Source organism: Anomaloglossus baeobatrachus, chromosome 12 (assembly GCF_048569485.1).
Source record: "Anomaloglossus baeobatrachus isolate aAnoBae1 chromosome 12, aAnoBae1.hap1, whole genome shotgun sequence".
In the NCBI taxonomy this organism is placed as follows: Eukaryota; Metazoa; Chordata; class Amphibia; order Anura; family Aromobatidae; genus Anomaloglossus; species Anomaloglossus baeobatrachus.
The window spans coordinates 134678123-134695339 of NC_134364.1; the positions used below are offsets into that span (position 1 = coordinate 134678123).

Below are 17217 nucleotides of genomic sequence, written 5' to 3' on the forward strand. Positions count from 1 at the left end.
CTCAACAAAGATGCCACAAATCCAGATGAAGGTTCTCAGAAAGTTACAATAATAAGTCCAGCCCAGTGAGAGACCACTTCAGTGTATGGCGCAGCAGTTCTGTAGAGGCTAGTAGGTCATAGCAACATTAATGGTGAAAGGTGTACTAGGATTTCTCCAGCCATCAGTGACAGTAGCGGGATGAGGGGGGAGCATTGTGGCAGGTTCAGGAGGCAGTGGAGGGATAGGGGTTCAGGACTGCAATACCGACGGCCTCAAATGCGTTCCTCAGTGTCTCTATCACAGCGTTACCACATGGATAAAGTCCATGTTTATGAACTTACAGTTTGCAAGGATGTTTGTGGCACACATTGAAAGTGAGCTGGGGAGAGTGCTCTCTGCTCCACGGAGTACAGTATTGGCAGTGGGGCACGGAGAGCTTGGCTGCCGCTAAAGATGACTCCAAAGGCGCTTCCAGCCGGTGGTGTCAGCTGGAGTAGTACCTGGTGGATGTGTGAATGTTGGGTAATAAAGGAAATTACCTCAAAAACCCCCACTGCCTTGCTAAAGAAACTGAGGGTAATGGTGCTGGACTGGCCAAGTATGTCTACAGACCTAAACCCTATAGAACATCTGTGGGGCCTCCTGAAACAGAAGGTGGAGGAGCGCAAGGTCTCTAACATCCACCAGCTCCGTGATGTCATGGAGAATGGAAGAAGAGCCAGCGGCTCCTGTGAAGCTCTAGTGAACTACATACCCAAGAGACGGAAGGCCGTGCTGGAAAATAGTGGTGGCCACACAAAATATTGGCAGTTTGGGCACAATTTGGCCATTTTCACTTAGAAGTGCACTTACTTTTGTTGCCAGCGGTTTAGACATTAAAGGGAACCTGTCACCAGATTTGGGGCCTATAAGCTGCGGCCACCACCAGTGGGCTCTTATATACAGCATTCTAACATTCTAACATACAGTCCCTGACAGACGTTCTGTGGCTTATCCATGTTATGTAAATAAAAGCTTATAACCTGACTTTAAATTCATCCATTGGTTTTATAAATTACTCTTTTGAAAGCTGAAACCCTCCCAAATTTGGTTTAGGTTATGAAAATAAAGTTGCTGCAAAGCTGAAATATTGATTATTTAACACAGAAAGGTCAGATTTTGGCAAGACAAAAGTTTTGTCACCTTGTCATATAATGCACCCAATCCTAGTTTACATCCTCACCTGTGCTCACTAAATGATCGCTTAATTAGTGGGTGTGTATAAAAAGAAACCCAGCACCCCAGACCTTCACTTAAACTGCAACTTGACCTTGATCAATATTTCAGCTTTGCAGCAACTTTATTTTCATAACCTAAATTAAATCTGGGATGGTTTCAGCTTTCAAAAGAGTAATTTATAAAACCAATGGATGAATTTAAAGTCAGGTTATAAGCTTTTAATTACATAACATGGATAAGCCACAGAACTTCTGTCAGGGAGTGTACAGAGCGGAAGGAAAAACCTGCAGATGTGTCTGTATAGAGAGCGGGGGAAAAACCCACAGATGTGTCTATATACAGAGCGGAGGGAATGACTTGCATATGTGTCTTTATAGAGAGCGGAGGTTAAAACCTGCAGATGTGTCTATATACAGAGCGGAGGGAAAAACCTGCAGATGTGTCTGTATAGAGAGCAGAGGGAAACTTCTGGTTTTAACTGTACATATTATAGGCAGCTACTCTTTCTTATACATTTCATAAGATATTGAGAACACGCCATTACCTGCAGCCTGTACTCTGGAATGACACCAGCCACAATTCACTCCACACCAGAAGCTTTGGACACGCAGGGAACTGATGTGACTCGTGCCCGGCACAGAACTCTGCTGTCACCGTGTGCCACCTGCTGGACAGTGGCTGTAACTGGCTAGGAAGTAATGGTGGATACGTGTTATACAGCTGATAATAACATGTTGTCCCTGAACGGAGGTGCTGCATTCATTGTCTGATTCATTGTCTCCTGAATTGTAAAGCGCTGCGGAATATGTTGGCGCTATAGAAATAAAGATTTATTAGTAGTAGTAGAAGTATTAGGACGGCAGAGTCGCTCCCAGTGGAATCACGACCCGAGCAGCACAGATTTCTATTTACTGACAGTAGATAATGACGTTTCCCACTGACCCACAGCGAGTGGAAATGATGAGAACTGTGACAAAGTGATTCTGAAATTAGACTGGTAATTGTACAAATCTTCCCTGCGGTGTAGAGTGTGGTGCAATCTGCCATTCTGCAAACCTGCAATGTTTACCTCTCAGTGCCCAGAGCACAGCACAGCCACAGCTTCCTGGATGGGCGGCGTCTCACAGCCACAGCTTCCTGGATGGGCGGCGTCTCACAGCCACAGCTTCCTGGATGGGCGGCGTCTCACAGCCACAGCTTCCTGGATGGGCGGCGTCTCACAGCCACGCCTGACTTCACACTCAGCATTCAGTGAGCACCACGTGTTTAAAGGGAAACTAACAAAATTGTTTAAAAGAACTGAGAGTCCTCAATACCTTGTAATGGTAACTGAAAAGATAGTAATAATTGCAGCTTTCCAGACTGCTCAGGTCTCTTCATCAGGCATGGTATAATACATTTTTTCAGATTTTGTGTTATACCATGCCTGATGAAGAGACCTGAGTAGTCTGGAAAGCTTGCAATTATTACCATCTTTTCAGGTAGCCATTACAAGGTATCAACCACTGAGGACTTCACTTCTTTTAAACAATTTTTTTATCTCTACTGGCTAACACGGTACAAAGATATATTTTACCTGTATCTAAAGGGAAACTGTCACTAGATCTACACAGTTAAAGGAGTTTTCCGACATAAACTCAAACATTTTAATTAAGCTAATCTGTGCTGTATTGTTATATAAAACACCCCTACATTGTTATTTTTTGTTTTCTAACTTTTGCTCCTCTTGAATTATCCCTTTATTCTCTGCAGCTCTTTGTTTACTTTCAGCTCCAGCAAACATGATAACTTCCTGTGCTAAACCTCCCAGTCACAGCTGGCACTGTCAGTGTCCACCCTTGCCCTCTGTCTGCCCCCTACACACTCATTGTCCTTCAGTATTCTGCCCCAGCACCTGACCTGTTATCACTCTAGCATTGGAAATAACAGCCCCACATCGGGCTCTGCACCCCCCCATCACATAAGGCTCTGCACCCCACACACATCGGACTCTGCACCCCCATCACATAAGGCTCTGCACCCCCACCACATAGGGCTCTGCACCCCACACACACATCAGGCTCTGCGCCCCACACATACATCGGGCTCTGCGCCCCACACACACATAGGGCTCTGCGCCCCACACACACATCGGGCTCTGCGCCCCACACACACATCGGGCTCTGCACCCCCCACCACATAGGGCTCTGCGCCCCACACACACATCGGGCTCTGCACCCCACACACACATCGGGCTCTGCACCCCACAAACACATCGGGCTCTGCACCCCACACACACGTCGGGCGCTGCGCTCCACACACACATCGGGATCTGCGCCCCACACACACATAGGGCTCTGCACCCCCCACCACATAGGGCTCTGCGCCCCACACACACATCGGGCTCTGCACCCCACACACACATCGGGCTCTGCACCCCACAAACACATCGGGCTCTGCACCCCACAAACACATCGGGCTCTGCGCCCCACACACACATCGGGCTCTGCGCCCCACACACACATCGGGCTTTGCACCCCCTACCACATCGGGCTCTGCACCCCCCACCACATAGGGCTCTGCACCCCCCACCACATAGGGCTCTGCACCCCCCACCACATCGGGCTCTGCACCCCCACCACATAGGGCTCTGCACCCCACACACATTGGGTTCTGCACCCCCCACAACATAGGGCTCTGCACCCCCCACCGCATCGGGCTCTGCACCCTCCACCACATAGGGCTCTGCACCCCACACCACATCGGGCTCTGCGCCCCACACACACATCGGGCTCTGCACCCCACACACATCGGGCTCTGCACCTCCCACCACATAGGGCTCTGCACCCCCCACCACATAGGGCTCTGCACCCCACACACACATCGGGCTCTGCACCCCACACACTCATCGGGCTGTGCACCCCACACACACATCGGGCTCTGCGCCCTACACACACATCGGGCTCTGCACCCCACACACATCGGGCTCTGCACCCCCTACCACATAGGGCTCTGCACCCCCCACCACATCGGGCTCTGCACCCCACACACACATTGGGCTCTGCACCCCCACACACACATCGGGCTCTGCACCCCACACACACATCGGGCTCTGCACCCCACACACACATCGGGCTCTGCGCCCCACACACACATCGGGCTCTGCACCCCACACCACATAGGGCTCTGCAACCCCAACACATCAAGCTCTGCACCCCCCACCACATAGGGCTCTGCACCCCCAACCACATAGGGCTCTGCACCCCCCACCACATCGGGCTCTGCACCCCCACCACATAGGGCTCTGCACCCCACACACATTGGGCTCTGCACCCCCCACCACATAGGGCTCTGCACCCCCCACCGCATCGGGCTCTGCACCCTCCACCAAATAGGGCTCTGCACCCCACACCACATCATGCTCTGCGCCCCACACACACATCGGGCTCTGCACCCCACACACATCGGCCTCTGCACCTCCCACCACATAGGGCTCTGCACCCCCCACCACATAGGGCTCTGCACCCCACACACACATCGGGCTCTGCACCCCACACACTCATCGGGCTCTGCACCCCACACACACATCGGGCTCTGTGCCCTACACACACATCGGGCTCTGCACCCCACACACATCGGGCTCTGCACCCCCTACCACATATGGCTCTGCACCCCCCACCACATCGGGCTCTGCACCCCACACACACATCGGGCTCTGCACCCCACACACACATCGGGCTCTGCACCCCACACACACATCGGGCTCTGCACCCCACACACACATCGGGCTCTGCACCCCACACCACATTGGGCTCTGCACCGACCCCCCCTACCCCCATAGGGAACACATGTAGGGAATACGTACTCACCCGTCCTCGGTCCCCGCCGCTCCTGCACGTTCGTCTGCTGTCTGGTCTGGACATATCAGCACAGTAGTGACATCAACGCTACACTGAACCGTCAGAGCACAGACAGCGGGACAGTGATGATTGAGAAGCAGCGCTGCGCTCCCTCTCATCAGTGCTTTCAAATGTATCGGCATCTGTGATCTGTGATGCCGGTACATTTGAATGTGCGATCCTAAGCAGGGGGCCCGTGCTGGCGGTGACACCGTGGCAGCCGCCGCTAGGCCCCTCCCCTCAGCTCACGGACCCCACAGCAGTGGCTGGGAGGTTGTGGGGAGAGTACGGGTTGCGGGGGAATGTGTGGGAGGGATCAGGGAAGGGGGCGGGGACTCCACGCACTGTACCCGCCCAGCATGTCGGCAACAAGCTGTTCCCAGATTTGCATGTCAACATGGTCCTGACCTGTTGACCTGAAATGACCGGAAGCAGCAAAATTGCGGCGGGAGAGGTCACATGACCACTCTGAGCCGGAGGAGAGGGGCTGACAGCAGGGCAGGTAAGTGCTCACTATCTATTTACGTGCTCCAATGTAGCCTCACAGTCAAATTACTAAAAAAAGTCAAAATAAGCCGGATAACCCCTTTAAGTATTTGCTGTAGACATTTTTCAATTAGCAAACTACCACGGGGACCCACAGTATCCACAAGAGTAAATAGCTGGATCCAAAAGGAGCAAACAATGGTCTGAACACAAAAAAGACCTAAAACATAACTTTTAATAAGTACCAAATAAAAGAGCAGACGCTCAAAATGATTAAAACCAGTAAAGCGATGAGATTACTCATGCTCTGCAAAAAGGGCATCAGATATAGCCCAAGTCAAATCACCATTCATAGGTCCCTATCACAGTGGTATCATATAAACCAGGAAGAATCCAGGAACAACCAGATAGGTGCCTAGAGGATGTTTGACAATAATAAGACACACTTACACCCACTACCCCTAGTGCAGTAGTCCAACCTCAAGGGAGGAAAAGGGGGGGGGGGACAAGAGTGTGCTACAAGCGCTGGCAGTACAGGTCAGACTCACATGGCATAGTTAAATCCCCTATAAGAGGGAACCAGATGCTGATCATGCACAGAGGATCAGGGTATAAAAATATAGCACGTCCCGTGATGGATCAATCTTACCCAGTCCTGTAGAGAAAAGAAGGGCGACTAGATGTACATCATGGCTTTATGGGGAAGCTGTCAACCAGCTATTTTAGATCCCTCAGGAATGCCATGAAGAAATCACCTCCATACTGTTGAGAAACACTCACTCCCAACGCGTTTCATGGGGAACAATCATCAGGGGAGTTCAGGCGAAGGTTACTGGGTACTGTCCATTCATCGCTTATCTTGCAGTATTGTCATGCCCAGTGACACACAAGTATCCACATATCAAGGTACAAATTCAAAAGGTGCCGCGCACCTTTTGAATTTGTACCTTGATATGTGGATACTTGTATTGACAGCTTCCCCATAAAGCCATGATGTACATCTAGTCACCCTTCTTTTCTCTACAGGACTGGGTAAGATTGTTCCATCACGGGACGTACTATATTTTTATACCCTGATCCTCTGTGCATGATCAGCATCTGGTTCCCTCTTATAGGGGATTTAGCTATGCCATGTGAGTCTGACCTGTACTGCCAGCATTTGTAGCACACTCTTGTTCCCCCCCCCTTTTCCTCCCTTGAGGTTGGGCTACTGCACTAGGGGTAGTGGGTGTGTGTTTTATTATTGTCAAACATCCTCTAGGCACCTATCTGGTTGTTCCTGGATTCTTCCTGGTTTATATGATACCACTGTGATAGGGACCTATGAATGGTGGTTTGACTTGGGCTATATCTGATGCCCTTTTTGCAGAGCATGAGTTATATCATCGCTTCACTGGTTTTAATCATTTTGAGCGTCTGCTCTTTTATTTGGTACTTATTAAAAGTTATGTTTTAGGTCTTTTTTGTGTTCAGACCATTGTTTGCTCCTTTTGGATCCAGCTGTAGACATTTTTGCATCAAAAACGTGACTTTTGGTAGGAAAATTGCTGCATAAAATAATGCATTTTTGTGTACATTTTAAAAGACTTTTTTCTTATTAATTTGAATAGGTGAAAATATTGCAAAAATGCTGAAAGAATTGACAAGTGGTAGATTTGACCCTGCTTAAAATTTGTAAGTAAATAATAAGCAACGTGTGCAGGAGACTTCAAGAATCTCATTTACTTTGCTGCTACATGTCTTGCTAAATTTTCCTATGGCCTCCGACACACATCCGTGCCGCCGATACGTGTTTGGTACGTTTTTGCACGTACCGGCGGCACGGAGACACGTAGACCAATGCTACCCTATGGTAGCAGGCACACACGGAAAACCACACGGAACGCGTGTCCATGTCCATTTGTACGTGTGTGCGTTTTCCAACACGTTGACATGTCCACGTTTTCTCCGGCATCACACGGCCCGCACCCATACCACATGGATGTAGTGTGGATGCGGTCCCGTGTGACACGCGCTGGAGAAAACTCACGTGTCAGAGAAAAAAATAACAAATCTTTACTCACCTTCTCCAGCCCTCCTGTCTCTGCCGCTGCTGTCACTTGCTGCCGACCTCCGCTCATTATGCTCATTTAATATTCACTTCACTGCAGCTGGCATCAGCGGGGAGTCGACAGGGCTGGAGACCGAAGATCAGTACCCTGGACAACAGGAAGGACCACGTGAGTTTGCAAATTACTGGTCCTCCGTGTGTTATCGCGGATAGCACACGGAGAACACACGTGGCCCGCACATACCGGAGACACGTACTTACCTACACGCAACACGCAGGGAAAATATGTGTCTTGCGGCACGTGCGTGATTTTCACGTGAGTGTGGCAGAGGCCTAAAAAGGGTCTGAAACCCCGTACTTACGAAGCACTCACTGATATCCTAATCAGGCACGAATACTAAGATTCTTTATAGCAAGATATTATTTATTTTAATAGCACATGAATAATCAATGGTACATAGGCATTAGCACTACTTTATAGTCATAGAATCTTATACAATTACTGAAATATGTATCAACATTACCGTATGTTGTAGCACTCCTCCCTCATCGGAGGGACTCAATTAGTGAGAAGGAAGACAACCCGGCCTCTGCATCACAGGCGTAGTGCGTCCACTTGAGCGTCCTGGAAATGTCCCTATCTCACTGAGCGAGCCCTGAATTTTTATACCAAACTTTGTACATTGTGGTCATCGTGTGCACTGAGTATTGCAATTGGTGACCAGCATGTGATTGCTGAGTCATGGTCATGTAACCTGACCACACGCTGCTGTGGGCACCAGTAGCTTCCTACACATGTTGCTAACTAACCACTGGTTTCCTGCATATGTTGAACTGTAAGCATTCCTTCCTCATAATAGTGGTTTGTTCAAGACCTACTAACATGTACTCTTCATCATAGTGAAATCGGGTCAACCAGAGGACACCTCTCTGATACTGAGTTTGGATGGATCAATAAGACCTGTGATCACTATCTTTTGATTAGGATTCCTATCTAATCACACTCATTCTTCAGTCATATCACATTGGTATCACAATCGGTCCTTGTTCCGAGGATTATTTTCCATCATCAGTATTCCACTAGAGGAAGATCACTCGGAAAACACCATACCATGACCAAGAGGCATCGCTTTTATTAGGACACTATCATTGACTTTGCCACAAATTTTGATTTCTTGGTTTGTTTGGATAAACGTTGAATCACAAATATAATCACTTTCATTACTATGTATATTGAAACTAAAAGCAATATTATCTGAAAAGCTCCCTGCAAAAGCCCCATTACCCATCCTCCTAACCCCTTAAACCAATTTGCAGGGTTTAGGAAGGAAAAGGTATTTTCCCACCAACTATCTTTATTTACATCATTATCTTTTTGATATTTATCTCTTAATTTTTGTATGTCATTTAACTTTACTCGTAATTGTAGCTGTCCTTCGGGATCTATGTAATGGCAACAGGCGGGGCCTATTATCTGACACATACCCCCTTGGCTGCTGTTAGGTAATCAAGTACCAAAGTATGCTGGTTAGTAACTATAATTAACTGCTTTTGTACAGCTACAGAGGTGTTTACTATATCCAAAATTGCAAACATTTGATCATCCAGATAATCAGTAGATTCTACTAATTTATCCCACATTTGCATTTCCATTGGATATAGGAAAAAAGTACTGAAAATCTTATTTGCTGTTCCCATTTGTACCACATGGGGTCGCCCTGATTCCCTTGGTTTATTATCTGCAGCTCTCTTGAATATCATGTGTTTTGGCAAAACCTGAGCATCCAATTGATCATAAGGTAATATAAAGGTGGCTGGGGTCAAACGAGCTAAAGTACAGCTTCCCTTGACTCCTACTGGGAGCCACTTATAGGCATCATACCCAATACATTACTCTGGGTAAATCCCATATAGCCGAGTGTTGCAAAACTAAACGATGAACCAAGTCAACAAAAATACTAACATTTGATAGCAAACACCACCCGGGCTGTTGTCCAACTGGGCTACAGTATCCTGCATCAGGGTTATTACAGGTCGGATCATTTGCTCGATATTCAGAGGAATCATTACACATTAGATTTCCCGATATGTTACTACAAGTTTCACTAGTCCCATTTATGAACATATTGGCATAAGGCTGTGACGACATGGACTCTCATGGGTTAAAGTTTCTTAACATTCAGCCAGACTATTGTTCTTATGTGTGCTAAGTCATGTTTGCTTAGCTATTGCTCTCCAGACTTTTCCAGTAACCATTGTATTGTAGTTGTGTATTGATAATGTAATTACCTTAGTAGCCATTGTCTAGTTTTAACTTTTACTCCCCAAACGTTCCATTCACTGCAAGCACAACAGTAACTGGTCCAACATTGCATCATGCACTAGTGCACCAGAGGGGAGACCCAGCGACTCCATCCATGGCTGCCAGATTTTGTAAAACTTTCTCAATGTTTTCTTTTTAAATAAACTCCCCTTTCCAATCTAATGACGTTATTTAATTTATTTTTAAGCTCTGGTAATGTTGGTGGTAGAGGAACTAACCAATGGTATGCCAGTATCTTCCTTGCTTGATACAGGATACGGGCTATTTCCAGGGTTGTTGGAGAATCCAGGTCTACTCCTCCCTCCCACAGATTCAACAAACATAAACGAGGTGACGGCTGTATTGTGATATGATATATTTGGTCTATGAGTCCCAGGGTTTGTTTCCAGAAATCACCAATTTCACCAACCTAAGGTCCAGACCTCAATCAGTGAATTTGACGTGGTACAGTGGCTTCTGGACCTCGTTCTGGGTCTGAGTACCCCTCCTGGTGCTCCGGTTTCCAGTTGTCTCCCCGGTTCGGTGTCGGCGGGCCACTACCCTGTCCCGGTCCCTTACAGTTCCACCAGCCATCTTCCCAACTCCTGCAGGCGGCAACCACCGTCTGCCTCCTTGCCACGGTACCAGGGCTACGACCCTGGCACCGGTCAGTGTTGTTGCTGCAGACCTGACGCCTCTGGCCTGCTGCACTTGAACCTCAACTCCACTCCACTGTACTGACTGACTGCACTGACTCCAAACTTCAACTCAACTGACTGTTTCCTGTCTCAGGCTCTCTGGACTCCTAGGTGGGCGTGGCCAACTGTCTGGCTCCGCCCCCTGGTGTGACCATTGAACACAGAGAGGTGACAAGGGTTTTGTAGGTTGGCTGCTGTCACCTTATTAGGGGCTGGTGTTTGTGCAGGGGGTCTACCTGTGACTACCTCGCTAGTCCAGGGCGTCACACAAACAGGTGTATATTTTATTCCCTGAGCTTCTTAGGTGGGGAATGAACATGGAATAATATATGTAGATTATAGGAAAATGTACACATTTTTAATGCAATATCTGCATAGGTGTATAGAGGCCCATTTCCAACAACCACCACTCCAGTGTCTAATGGTACATTGTGTTTGCCAACTGTGTTAGGCTGCAGACACATTAGCGAATGGCATCTGATGTGAGAGCATCGGATGTGATATGCTAATGACCCCCGGCGCAGGCTCTGCTGTGACCGTGAGCCGAGTGTCATGCGACAGTGATCCGATCCTGCGATCAGGTCACAGCTGTGAAGCTGAGGACGGGTGCTGTGGAGGAGAGGGAGGGGTTAATCCCCCCATATCCTCCATTGTCAGCCTGTGCATATATCGCACTGGCACTGAGATAACATCCGAGTGCAGTCCGATGTTTCTCTCGCACCCGTACACTTGTATGGGTACAAGTGACACGGCTCTCGCAGACAATCGCAGCATGCTGTGATTTTTTTCCTCAGTCCGTTTAGGGCTCAGGAAAAACACTCATATCTGAGCTGCAAGATCGCGTCCGACGCTGGATTTCGGCTCAGTGCATGTGACCCTGGGGTTTGGGTCATGTGCACTACTTCAGTTTGAAGCCGGGACGCGTACACCCGGCTTCATACTGCGCATGACCCAAACTCCGTGGTCATGTGCACTGAGCCGAAATCCAGCGTCGGGCTGTGATGGCAGCAGAGAAGTGAGTGAGGTCATCCTGTGACACTGCGTATTCATTAGCATGATCTATATAGAACTAGGAACAGGAGGGCACTACGGCGATATAAACGGGATCAATCCAAAAAACACACCTGTAAGACTGAGACAAGGAAAAGGAGAAAAGAGGTGTGTAACAAATGGGATCACCGATAAAATATTAGCCAAAAACAGAATCTAAAATTATTAATAGAAAATAGCAAAAAAACTCTAAAGACATATTAAAAACATTTAAGAAAACACTCACAAAAGTGAACAAAGTGACTGGGGTTGAATGTAATAAGGCAAAATGCCCCCAATATTTCCACCTCCAATTATATGGACCAAAGAATGGAGACAAATGCTCAATAAATAACAAGTATTGGATACAACTACATATAGCGAGTCATGCAAAAAAGGCATGAATATAACACTGATAGGCAAAAATGGGAGGAGCCACTATTTAGGTGGGATTCCTTTGTTCCTTCCTCCATTATGGCTGTTTATTCTTACCTTTGTGGGCCTTGCTCCTGGTCACCATCGTCTCGTGTGATCCTGGCAGGGATGGTATTTACTAACATGTTTTGCCTATCAGTGTTATATTCATGCCTTTCTTGCATGACTCGCTATATGTAGTTGAAGAAAGCAGTGGAAAAATCCAGCTGGACTCCAAAGGGATAAATAAAAATGCTTCTTTATTTATATCAACTCGATTAAAAATATATATCCATTTCTCAAGTAAAGACACCGGCTTGTTCACACTGATGCATGGCAGATGTATACTACTACGCGTTTCGGCAGAACGCCTTCCTCAGGTCATAGTCAGTACAAGATTAAGAGGATATTTATAAATGTTTTTCCTGAGCAGCGAAGTAACTCACATGTTCTCAATAAATTAATTATATAGGGGAGTATACGCTGCTCAGGTAAAATCACAAATTCACAAGAGAAAAGTACAAAAAGACCATGAAGTATTTATCTAACCTTAAATTAAATTTTTTTTTTTTTTTTTGGCTGACAACTGCGAGACTAATACAACAGCACTTTACACTTCCATTGTATGAGCGTGGTTGATTTGTTGTTGTAGATCTCAACACTGATATTTCTGTCGCTCATTAATATTGACATGTGTTCTGTTTGAGCCTTACATATACGGGTAGGCATCGGCTGACAACTGCGAGACATTATAATTTTTTTTTCTTCTCTCTCTCTCTTCTTATACCTGTGGGCAATGTCCTTTTTATATATCTTGCTTCCTATAATGTGTTTTGACAAACGAATGTGATTATCTACATCTATAAAGTGAGGTTTTATTGTGTCTATTGATTTTCATGTCCATTTATGGGAAAAAAAAGAGAGAAAAAAAGATATGTATATTTATCTATATATAAGATTTTCATACCTAGATGTTGATATATATATATATATATTTTTTTCTGTATTTTATCTGGATGGATACCTATGTAATTTAAGGTTAGATAAATACTTCATGGTCTTTTTGTACTTTTCTCTTGTGAATTTGTGATTTTACCTGAGCAGCGTATACTCCCCTATATAATTAATTTATTGAGAACATGTGAGTTACTTCGCTGCTCAGGAAAAACATTTATAAATATCCTCTTAATCTTGTACTGACTATGACCTGAGGAAGGCGTTCCGCCGAAACGCGTAGTAGTATACATCTGCCATGCATCAGTGTGAACAAGCCGGTGTCTTTACTTGAGAAATGGATATATATTTTTAATCGAGTTGATATAAATAAAGAAGCATTTTTATTTATCCCTTTGGAGTCCAGCTGGATTTTTCCACTGCTTTCTTCTATTATCTTCTCGGCTTGCTGCCGTAATCCGTGCCGGACCAAAGGGGACTAACAGGAGGATATATTCAGGCTTGTCTCTGCAGTGGTGAGCGGTTTTGTTTCTTTTTTGTACTTGCTATATATAGTTGTATCCAATGCTTGGTATTTATTGAGCATTTGTTCCATTCTTTGGTCCATATAATTGGAGGTGGAAATATTGGGGGCATTTTGCCTTATTACATGTCACCCCAGTCACTTTGTTCACTTTTGTGAGTGATTTTTTAATGTTTTTAATATGTCTTTGGTGATTTTTTGCTATTGTCTATTTATAAAATTATATACATTTTTCGGATAATATTTCATCGGCGATCCCATTTGTTACACACCTCTTTTCTCCTTTTCATTGTTTCATTAGCATGATGGCACCCACAGGGGTCCACAGGGGTGTACTAACATGCTAATGGGGCTGACTAGCAGGGGAAGCAACGCCCAGGGGACTAGTCCCTGAGCTCATTAGCATAAAGAGCAGGGCTGTATTTTGCCTTCATGCTGCCCTAGGCACTTTAAGTGGTCGCGCCCCTTAGTGACAACGTAAAACTGAGTTTTCGCACACGACATCTGTTTAAGGCAGATCTACTCTGTAAAACACTTGAAAAAGTATCAATGAGAAACGAAGGGCACTAACCCCCCCCCCCAATGGGGATCACCACAGGCACATCAAAACATAGCATGAGTATAAAATATTCCCACCATCCCCACTTATATACTGTGACTGTCACACTGCCCCTAATAAACTACACACTGCCCTCCTGCATACTGCCCCCTCCTCACAATGTCCCATTTATGCTGCCCCCTCCTCACAGTGTCCCATTTATGCTGCCCCCTCCTCACAGTGTCCCATTTATGCTGCCCCCTCCTCACAATGTCCCATGCATGCTGCCCCCTCCTCACAATGTCCCATGCATGCTGCCCCCTCCTCACAGTGTCCCATTTATGCTGCCCCCTCCTCACAATGTCCCATGCATGCTGCCCCCTCTTCACAATGTCCCATGCATACTGCCCCCTCCTCAAAATGTCCCATGCATGCTGCCCCCTCCTCACAATGTCCCATGCATGCTGCCCCCTCCTCACAATGCCCCATGCATGCTAATCAATCCTCAGTGTCCCATGCATGCTGCCCCCTCCTCACAATGTCCCATGCATGCTGCCCCCTCCTCACAATGCCCCATGCATGCTGATCCATCCTCACAATGTCCCATGCATGGTGCCCCCTCCTCAGTGTCCCATGCATGCTGCCCCCTCCTCACAATGTCCCATGCATGCTGCCCCCTCCTCACAATGTCCCATGCATACTGCCCCCTCCTCACAATGTCCCATGCATACTGCCCCCTACTCATAATGTCCCATGCATATTGCCCCCTCCTCACAGTTTCCCATTTATGCTGCCCCCTCCTCACAATGTCCCATGCATGCTGCCCCCTCCTCACAATGTCCCATGCATACTGCCCCCTCCTCACAATGTCCCATGCATGCTGCCCCCTCCTCACAATGTCCCATGCATACTGCCCCCTCCTCACAATGTCCCATACATGCTGCCCCCTCCTCATAATGTCCCATGCATGCTGCCCCCTCCTCATAATGTCCCATGCATGCTGCCCCCTCCTCACAGTGTCCCATGCATACTGCCCCCTCCTCACAATGTCCCATGCATGCTGCCCCCTCCTCACAGTGTCCCATGCATGCTGCCCCCTCCTCACAGTGTCCCATGCATGCTGCCCCCTCCTCACAATGTCCCATGCATGCTGCCCCCTCCTCACAATATCCCATTCATACTGCCCCCTCCTCACACTGTCCCATGCATGCTACCCCCTCCTCACAATGTCCCATGCATACTGCCCCCTACTCACAATGTCCCATGCATGCTGCTCCCTCCTCACAATGTCCCATGCATACTGCCCCCTACTCACAATGTCCCATGCATGCTGCCCCCTCCTCACAGTGTCCCATGCATACTGCCCCCTACTCACAATGTCCCATGCATGCTGCCCCCACCTCACAATGTCCCATGCATGCTGCTCCCTCCTCACAATGTCCCATGCATACTGCCCCCTCCTCACAGTGTCCCATGCATGCTGCTCCCTCCTCACAATGTCCCATGCATGCTGCCCCCTCCTCACAATATCCCATTCATACTGCCCCCTCCTCACAGTGTCCCATTTATGCTGCCCCCTCCTCACAGTGTCCCATTTATGCTGCCCCCTCCTCACAATGTCCCATGCATGCTGCCCCCTCCTCACAATGTCCCATGCATGCTGCCCCCTCCTCACAGTGTCCCATTTATGCTGCCCCCTCCTCACAATGTCCCATGCATGCTGCCCCCTCTTCACAATGTCCCATGCATACTGCCCCCTCCTCAAAATGTCCCATGCATGCTGCCCCCTCCTCACAATGTCCCATGCATGCTGCCCCCTCCTCACAATGCCCCATGCATGCTAATCAATCCTCAGTGTCCCATGCATGCTGCCCCCTCCTCACAATGTCCCATGCATGCTGCCCCCTCCTCACAATGCCCCATGCATGCTGATCCATCCTCACAATGTCCCATGCATGGTGCCCCCTCCTCAGTGTCCCATGCATGCTGCCCCCTCCTCACAATGTCCCATGCATGCTGCCCCCTCCTCACAATGTCCCATGCATACTGCCCCCTCCTCACAATGTCCCATGCATACTGCCCCCTCCTCATAATGTCCCATGCATATTGCCCCCTCCTCACAGTTTCCCATTTATGCTGCCCCCTCCTCACAATGTCCCATGCATGCTGCCCCCTCCTCACAATGTCCCATGCATACTGCCCCCTCCTCACAATGTCCCATGCATGCTGCCCCCTCCTCACAATGTCCCATGCATACTGCCCCCTCCTCACAATGTCCCATACATGCTGCCCCCTCCTCATAATGTCCCATGCATGCTGCCCCCTCCTCATAATGTCCCATGCATGCTGCCCCCTCCTCACAGTGTCCCATGCATACTGCCCCCTCCTCACAATGTCCCATGCATGCTGCCCCCTCCTCACAGTGTCCCATGCATGCTGCCCCCTCCTCACAGTGTCCCATGCATGCTGCCCCCTCCTCACAATGTCCCATGCATGCTGCCCCCTCCTCACAATATCCCATTCATACTGCCCCCTCCTCACACTGTCCCATGCATGCTACCCCCTCCTCACAATGTCCCATGCATACTGCCCCCTACTCACAATGTCCCATGCATGCTGCTCCCTCCTCACAATGTCCCATGCATACTGCCCCCTACTCACAATGTCCCATGCATGCTGCCCCCTCCTCACAGTGTCCCATGCATACTGCCCCCTACTCACAATGTCCCATGCATGCTGCCCCCACCTCACAATGTCCCATGCATGCTGCTCCCTCCTCACAATGTCCCATGCATACTGCCCCCTCCTCACAGTGTCCCATGCATGCTGCTCCCTCCTCACAATGTCCCATGCATGCTGCCCCCTCCTCACAATATCCCATTCATACTGCCCCCTCCTCACAATGTCCCATGCATGCTACCCCCTCCTCACAATGTCCCATGCATGCTGCCCCCTCCTCACAGTGTCCCATGCATGCTGCTCCCTCCTCACAATGTCCCATGCATGCTGCCCCCTCCTCACAATATCCCATTCATACTGCCCCCTCCTCACAATGTCCCATGCATGCTACCCCCTCCTCACAATGTCCCATGCATGCTGCCCCCTCCTCACAATGTCCCATGCATGCTGCCCCCACCTCACAATG

At 48.3% G+C, this 17217-nt stretch overlaps 1 protein-coding gene across 3 annotated transcripts in view; it reads right to left on the reverse strand.

Moving 5' to 3' along the window:
- GANC (glucosidase alpha, neutral C) overlaps positions 1 to 2320 on the reverse strand; it is a 594745-nt gene extending 592425 nt beyond the window's left edge. For 2 of the 3 annotated variants that reach the window (XM_075331191.1, XM_075331189.1), the window contains exon 1: positions 2270 to 2320. The gene's annotated coding sequence lies outside the window, so the exon portion shown is untranslated. Of the gene's footprint in view, positions 1 to 1744; positions 1875 to 2269 lie in introns of those variants that run through there. The other variant, XM_075331190.1, reaches the window with a different exon arrangement.
- Between the last annotated feature and the right edge of the window lie 14897 nt (positions 2321 to 17217).